Below are 7,607 nucleotides of genomic sequence, written 5' to 3' on the forward strand. Positions count from 1 at the left end.
ATCAAGAAATGCAGTATGCAGATTTGTTACTGCTATAAAAACTTGCACAGAAATGCTAAATTATGATGTTTGGAAAACTCGGATTATTTAAGAAAATTGTCTGTTTTTATACCTTTTTGCAGAGTATAGCTTCAGTCAGAAGATTAAAACGCAGTGAAGGAGTCTTTTCCGACCCTATAAACCATATATATTCTTGATGAGCATCAACAGCCCAGTCGTTCTGGCCATGTCCGGTCAAAAAATAAATTTTTTACATTTTTCCGAAAATTGAAAATTTTATAAGGGGTTACATCATTAAAATTGCCAAAATTTGACAAAAAATTCAATTATTTAAATTTGAAAACTGAGTATGCAGCTTTGTTAATCAACTAAAAACTAGCATAGAAACGCTTTCCGAATTAAAATCAATTATTTTTTGGCTTAGTTATGAGTTTTTTTTAAGTACGATTTTTGGGAAAAATTGTCTGTTTTTATACCTTTTTGCGGGTTTCTATAATTTTAGTCAGAAACGTATAACAGCATCAAGAAATGCGGTATGCAGATTTGTTAGTGCTATAAAAACTTGCACAGAAAAGTTTTCCGAATCAAAATTAATGCTATTTTGGCTAAATTATGATGTTTGGAAAACTCGGATTATTTAAGAAAATTGTCTGTTTTTATACCTTTTTGCAGAGTATAGCTTCAGTCAGAAGATTAAAACGCAGTGAAGGAGTCTTTTCCGACCCTATAAACCATATATATTCTTGATCAGCATCAACAGCCCAGTCATTCTGGCCATGTCCGGTCAAAAAATAAATTTTTTACATTTTTCCGAAAATTGAAAATTTTATAAGGGGTTACATCATTAAAATTGCCAAAATTTGACAAAAAATTGAATTATTTAAATTTGAAAACTGAGTATGCAGCTTTGTTAATCAACTAAAAACTAGCATAGAAACGCTTTCCGAATTAAAATCAATTATTTTTTGGCTTAGTTATGAGTTTTTTTTAAGTATGATTTTTGGGAAAAATTGTCTGTTTTTATACCTTTTTGCGGGTTTCTATAATTTTAGTCAGAAACGTATTACAGCATCAAGAAATGCAGTATGCAGATTTGTTAGTGCTATAAAAACATGCACAGAAAAGTTTTCCGAATCAAAATTAATGCTATTTTGGCTTATTTATGATGTTTGGAAAACTCGGATTATTTAAGAAAATTGTCTGTTTTTATACCTTTTTGCAGAGTATAGCTTCAGTCAGAAGATTAAAACGCAGTGAAGGAGTCTTTTCCGACCCTATAAACCATATATATTCTTGATCAGCATCAACAGCCCAGTCGTTCTGGCCATGTCCGGTCAAAAAATAAATTTTTTACATTTTTCCGAAAATTGAAAATTTTATAAGGGGTTACATCATTAAAATTGCCAAAATTTGACAAAAAATTGAATTATTTAAATTTGAAAACTGAGTATGCAGCTTTGTTAATCAACTAAAAACTAGCATAGAAACGCTTTCCGAATTAAAATCAATTATTTTTTGGCTTAGTTATGAGTTTTTTTTAAGTATGATTTTTGGGAAAAATTGTCTGTTTTTATACCTTTTTGCGGGTTTCTATAATTTTAGTCAGAAACGTATAACAGCATCAAGAAATGCAGTATGCAGATTTGTTACTGCTATAAAAACTTGCACAGAAAAGTTTTCCGAATCAAAATTAATGCTATTTTGGCTAAATTATGATGTTTGGAAAACTCGGATTATTTAAGAAAATTGTCTGTTTTTATACCTTTTTGCAGAGTATAGCTTCAGTCAGAAGATTAAAACGCAGTGAAGGAGTCTTTTCCGACCCTATAAACCATATATATTCTTGATCAGCATCAACAGCCCAGTCGTTCTGGCCATGTCCGGTCAAAAAATAAATTTTTTACATTTTTCCGAAAATTGAAAATTTTATAAGGGGTTACATCATTAAAATTGCCAAAATTTGACAAAAAATTCAATTATTTAAATTTGAAAACTGAGTATGCAGCTTTGTTAATCAACTAAAAACTAGCATAGAAACGCTTTCCGAATTAAAATCAATTATTTTTTGGCTTAGTTATGAGTTTTTTTAAGTACGATTTTTGGGAAAAATTGTCTGTTTTTATACCTTTTTGCGGGTTTCTATAATTTTAGTCAGAAACGTATAACAGCATCAAGAAATGCGGTATGCAGATTTGTTAGTGCTATAAAAACTTGCACAGAAAAGTTTTCCGAATCAAAATTAATGCTATTTTGGCTAAATTATGATGTTTGGAAAACTCGGATTATTTAAGAAAATTGTCTGTTTTTATACCTTTTTGCAGAGTATAGCTTCAGTCAGAAGATTAAAACGCAGTGAAGGAGTCTTTTCCGACCCTATAAACCATATATATTCTTGATCAGCATCAACAGCCCAGTCATTCTGGCCATGTCCGGTCAAAAAATAAATTTTTAACATTTTTCCGAAAATTGAAAATTTTATAAGGGGTTACATCATTAAAATTGCCAAAATTTGACAAAAAATTGAATTATTTAAATTTGAAAACTGAGTATGCAGCTTTGTTAATCAACTAAAAACTAGCATAGAAACGCTTTCCGAATTAAAATCAATTATTTTTTGGCTTAGTTATGAGTTTTTTTTAAGTATGATTTTTGGGAAAAATTGTCTGTTTTTATACCTTTTTGCGGGTTTCTGTAATTTTAGTCAGAAACGTATAACAGCATCAAGAAATGCAGTATGCAGATTTGTTACTGCTATAAAAACTTGCACAGAAAAGTTTTCCGAATCAAAATTAATGCTATTTTGGCTAAATTATGATGTTTGGAAAACTCGGATTATTTAAGAAAATTGTCTGTTTTTATACCTTTTTGCAGAGTATAGCTTTAGTCAGAAGATTAAAACGCAGTGAAGGAGTCTTTTCCGACCCTATAAACCATATATATTCTTGATCAGCATCAACAGCCCAGTCGTTCTGGCCATGTCCGGTCAAAAAATAATTTTTTTACATTTTTCCGAAAATTGAAAATTTTATAAGGGGTTACATCATTAAAATTGCCAAAATTTGACAAAAAATTGAATTATTTAAATTTGAAAACTGAGTATGCAGCTTTGTTAATCAACTAAAAACTAGCATAGAAACGCTTTCCGAATTAAAATCAATTATTTTTTGGCTTAGTTATGAGTTTTTTTTAAGTATGATTTTTGGGAAAAATTGTCTGTTTTTATACCTTTTTGCGGGTTTCTATAATTTTAGTCAGAAACGTATAACAGCATCAAGAAATGCAGTACGCAGGTTTGTTAGTGCTATAAAACATGCACAGAAAAGTTTTCCGAATCAAAATTAATGCTATTTTGGCTTATTAATGATGTTTGGAAAACTCGGATTATTTAAGAAAATTGTCTGTTTTTATACCTTTTTGCAGAGTATAGCTTCAGTCAGAAGATTAAAACGCAGTGAAGGAGTCTTTTCCGACCCTATAAACCATATATATTCTTGATCAGCATCAACAGCCCGGTCGTTCTGGCCATGTCCGGTCAAAAAATAAATTTTTTACATTTTTCCGAAAATTGCAAATTTTATAAGGGGTTACATCATTAAAATTGCCAAAATTTGACAAAAAATTGAATTATTTAAATTTGAAAACTGAGTATGCAGCTTTGTTAATCAACTAAAAACTAGCATAGAAACGCTTTCCGAATTAAAATCAATTATTTTTTGGCTTAGTTATGAGTTTTTTTTAAGTATGATTTTTGGGAAAAATTGTCTGTTTTTATACCTTTTTGCGGGTTTCTGTAATTTTAGTCAGAAACGTATAACAGCATCAAGAAATGCAGTATGCAGATTTGTTACTGCTATAAAAACTTGCACAGAAAAGTTTTCCGAATCAAAATTAATGCTATTTTGGCTAAATTATGATGTTTGGAAAACTCGGATTATTTAAGAAAATTGTCTGTTTTTATACCTTTTTGCAGAGTATAGCTTTAGTCAGAAGATTAAAACGCAGTGAAGGAGTCTTTTCCGACCCTATAAACCATATATATTCTTGATCAGCATCAACAGCCCAGTCGTTCTGGCCATGTCCGGTCAAAAAATAATTTTTTTACATTTTTCCGAAAATTGAAAATTTTATAAGGGGTTACATCATTAAAATTGCCAAAATTTGACAAAAAATTGAATTATTTAAATTTGAAAACTGAGTATGCAGCTTTGTTAATCAACTAAAAACTAGCATAGAAACGCTTTCCGAATTAAAATCAATTATTTTTTGGCTTAGTTATGAGTTTTTTTTAAGTATGATTTTTGGGAAAAATTGTCTGTTTTTATACCTTTTTGCGGGTTTCTATAATTTTAGTCAGAAACGTATAACAGCATCAAGAAATGCAGTACGCAGGTTTGTTAGTGCTATAAAACATGCACAGAAAAGTTTTCCGAATCAAAATTAATGCTATTTTTGCTTATTAATGATGTTTGGAAAACTCGGATTATTTAAGAAAATTGTCTGTTTTTATACCTTTTTGCAGAGTATAGCTTCAGTCAGAAGATTAAAACGCAGTGAAGGAGTCTTTTCCGACCCTATAAACCATATATATTCTTGATCAGCATCAACAGCCCGGTCGTTCTGGCCATGTCCGGTCAAAAAATAAATTTTTTACATTTTTCCGAAAATTGCAAATTTTATAAGGGGTTACATCATTAAAATTGCCAAAATTTGACAAAAAATTGAATTATTTAAATTTGAAAACTGAGTATGCAGCTTTGTTAATCAACTAAAAACTAGCATAGAAACGCTTTCCGAATTAAAATCAATTATTTTTTGGCTTAGTTATGAGTTTTTTTAAGTATGATTTTTGGGAAAAATTGTCTGTTTTTATACCTTTTTGCGGGTTTCTGTAATTTTAGTCAGAAACGTATAACAGCATTAACAAACGCAGTATGCAGATTTGTTAGTGCTATAAAAACTTGCACAGAAAAGTTTTCCGAATCAAAATTACTGCTATTTTGGCTAAATTATGATGTTTGGAAAACTCGGATTATTTAAGAAAATTGTCTGTTTTTATACCTTTTTGCAGAGTATAGCTTCAGTCAGAAGATTAAAACGCAGTGAAGGAGTCTTTTCCGACCCTATAAACCATATATATTCTTGATCAGCATCAACAGCCCAGTCGTTCTGGCCATGTCCGGTCAAAAAATAAATTTTTTACATTTTTCCGAAAATTGAAAATTTTATAAGGGGTTACATCATTAAAATTGCCAAAATTTGACAAAAAATTCAATTATTTAAATTTGAAAACTAAGTATGCAGCTTTGTTAATCTACTAAAAACTAGCATAGAACAGCTTTCCGAATTAAGATCAATTATTTTTTGGCTTAGTTATGAGTTTTTTTTTAAACTATGATTTTTGGGGAAAATTGTCTGTTTTTATACCTTTTTGCGGGTTTCTGTAATTTTAGTCAGAAACGTATAACAGCATCAAAAATTGCAGTATGCAGATTTGTTAGTGCTATAAAAACTTGCACAGAAAAGTTTTCCGTATCAAAATTAATGCTATTTTGGCTAAATTATGATGTTTGGAAAACTCAGATTATTTATGAGTTTTTTTTAAGTATGATTTTTGGGAAAAATTATCTGTTTTTATACCTTTTTGCGGATTTCTGTAATTTTAGTCAGAAACGTATAACAGCATCAACATACGCAGTATGCAGATTTGTTAGTGCTATAAAAACAAGCACAGAAAAGTTTTTCGAATCAAAATTAATGCTATTTTGGCTTATTAATGATGTTTGGAAAACTCGGATTATTTAAGAAAATTGTCTGTTTTTATACCTTTTTGCAGAGTATAGCTTCAGTCAGAAGATTAAAACGCAGTGAAGGAGTCTTTTCCGACCCTATAAACCATATATATTCTTGATCAGCATCAACAGCCCGGTCGTTCTGGCCATGTCCGGTTAAAAAATAAATTTTTTACATTTTTCCGAAAATTGAAAATTTTCATTAAAATTGCCAAAATTTGACAAAAAATTGAATTATTTAAATTTGAAAACTGAGTATGCAGCTTTGTTAATCAACTAAAAACTAGCATAGAAACGCTTTCCGAATTAAAATCAATTATTTTTTGGCTTAGTTATGAGTTTTTTTAAGTATGATTTTTGGGAAAAATTGTCTGTTTTTATACCTTTTTGCGGGTTTCTATAATTTTAGTCAGAAACGTATAACAGCATCAACATACGCAGTATGCAGGTTTGTTAGTGCTATAAAAACATGCACAGAAAAGTTTTCCGAATCAAAATTAATGCTATTTTGGCTTATTAATGATGTTTGGAAAACTCGGGTTATTTAAGAAAATTGTCTGTTTTTATACCTTTTTGCAGAGTATAGCTTCAGTCAGAAGATTAAAACGCAGTGAAGGAGTCTTTTCCGACCCTATAAACCATATATATTCTTGATCAGCATCAACAGCCCAGTCGTTCTGGCCATGTCCGGTCAAAAAATAAATTTTTTACATTTTTCCGAAAATTGAAAATTTTATAAGGGGTTACATCATTAAAATTGCCAAAATTTGACAAAAAATTCAATTATTTAAATTTGAAAACTGAGTATGCAGCTTTGTTAATCAACTAAAAACTAGCATAGAAACGCTTTCCGAATTAAAATCAATTATTTTTTGGCTTAGTTATGAGTTTTTTTTAAGTATGATGTTTGGGAAAAATTGTCTGTTTTTATACCTTTTTGCGGGTTTCTGTAATTTTAGTCAGAAACGTATAACGGCATCAACATACGCAGTATGCAGATTTGTTAGTGCTATAAAAACTTGCACAGAAAAGTTTTCCGAATCAAAATTAATGCTATTTTGGCTTATTAATGATGTTTGGAAAACTCGGATTATTTAAGAAAATTGTCTGTTTTTATACCTTTTTGCAGAGTATAGCTTCAGTCAGAAGATTAAAACGCAGTGAAGGAGTCTTTTCCGACCCTATAAACCATATAAAATCTTGATCAGGATCAACTGCTGAATCGGTCGTCTGGAAAAAAATAAAATTTTTCATTTCCAAAAATTTAAAATGTCGTACTCAGATTTATTAACCTTTCAAACACTATCATAAATAAATTAAATAAATAAATAAATTTTTGGCTAAGTTATGCGATTTTTATACCCTTGCAGGGTATTATAATTTCAGTCAGAAGTTTGCAACGCAGTGAAGGAGGCACCTCCGACCATATAAAGTATGTATATTCTTGATCAGGATCAACAGCCGAGTCGATCTAGCCATGTCCGTCTGTCCTTCTGTCCGTCTGTCCGTCTGTCCGTTTCTACGCAAACTAGTCTCTCAGTTTTGAAGCTATCTGAACGAAACTTTGTAGTTAGCCTTCTATATACTCTCACTCGTATATATGTCGGAACGGGCCGGATCGGACGACTATATCATATAGCTGCCATAGGAATGATCGGAAAATTTAAAAAAAAAAATTTTTTAACTTTTTCTGTTTTTAATAGAATTGGATCAAATTTGAGATATAGCCATTTTCCTATATTCTACAATTTTGCATAAAATTTTATGAAAATCGGACTACTATATCATATAGCTCCCATAGGAACGATCGAGAAATTA

Source organism: Drosophila serrata, unplaced genomic scaffold (genome assembly GCF_035046125.1).
Source record: "Drosophila serrata isolate PLE 108 unplaced genomic scaffold, ASM3504612v1 contig_272, whole genome shotgun sequence".
Taxonomy (NCBI): domain Eukaryota; kingdom Metazoa; phylum Arthropoda; class Insecta; order Diptera; family Drosophilidae; genus Drosophila; species Drosophila serrata.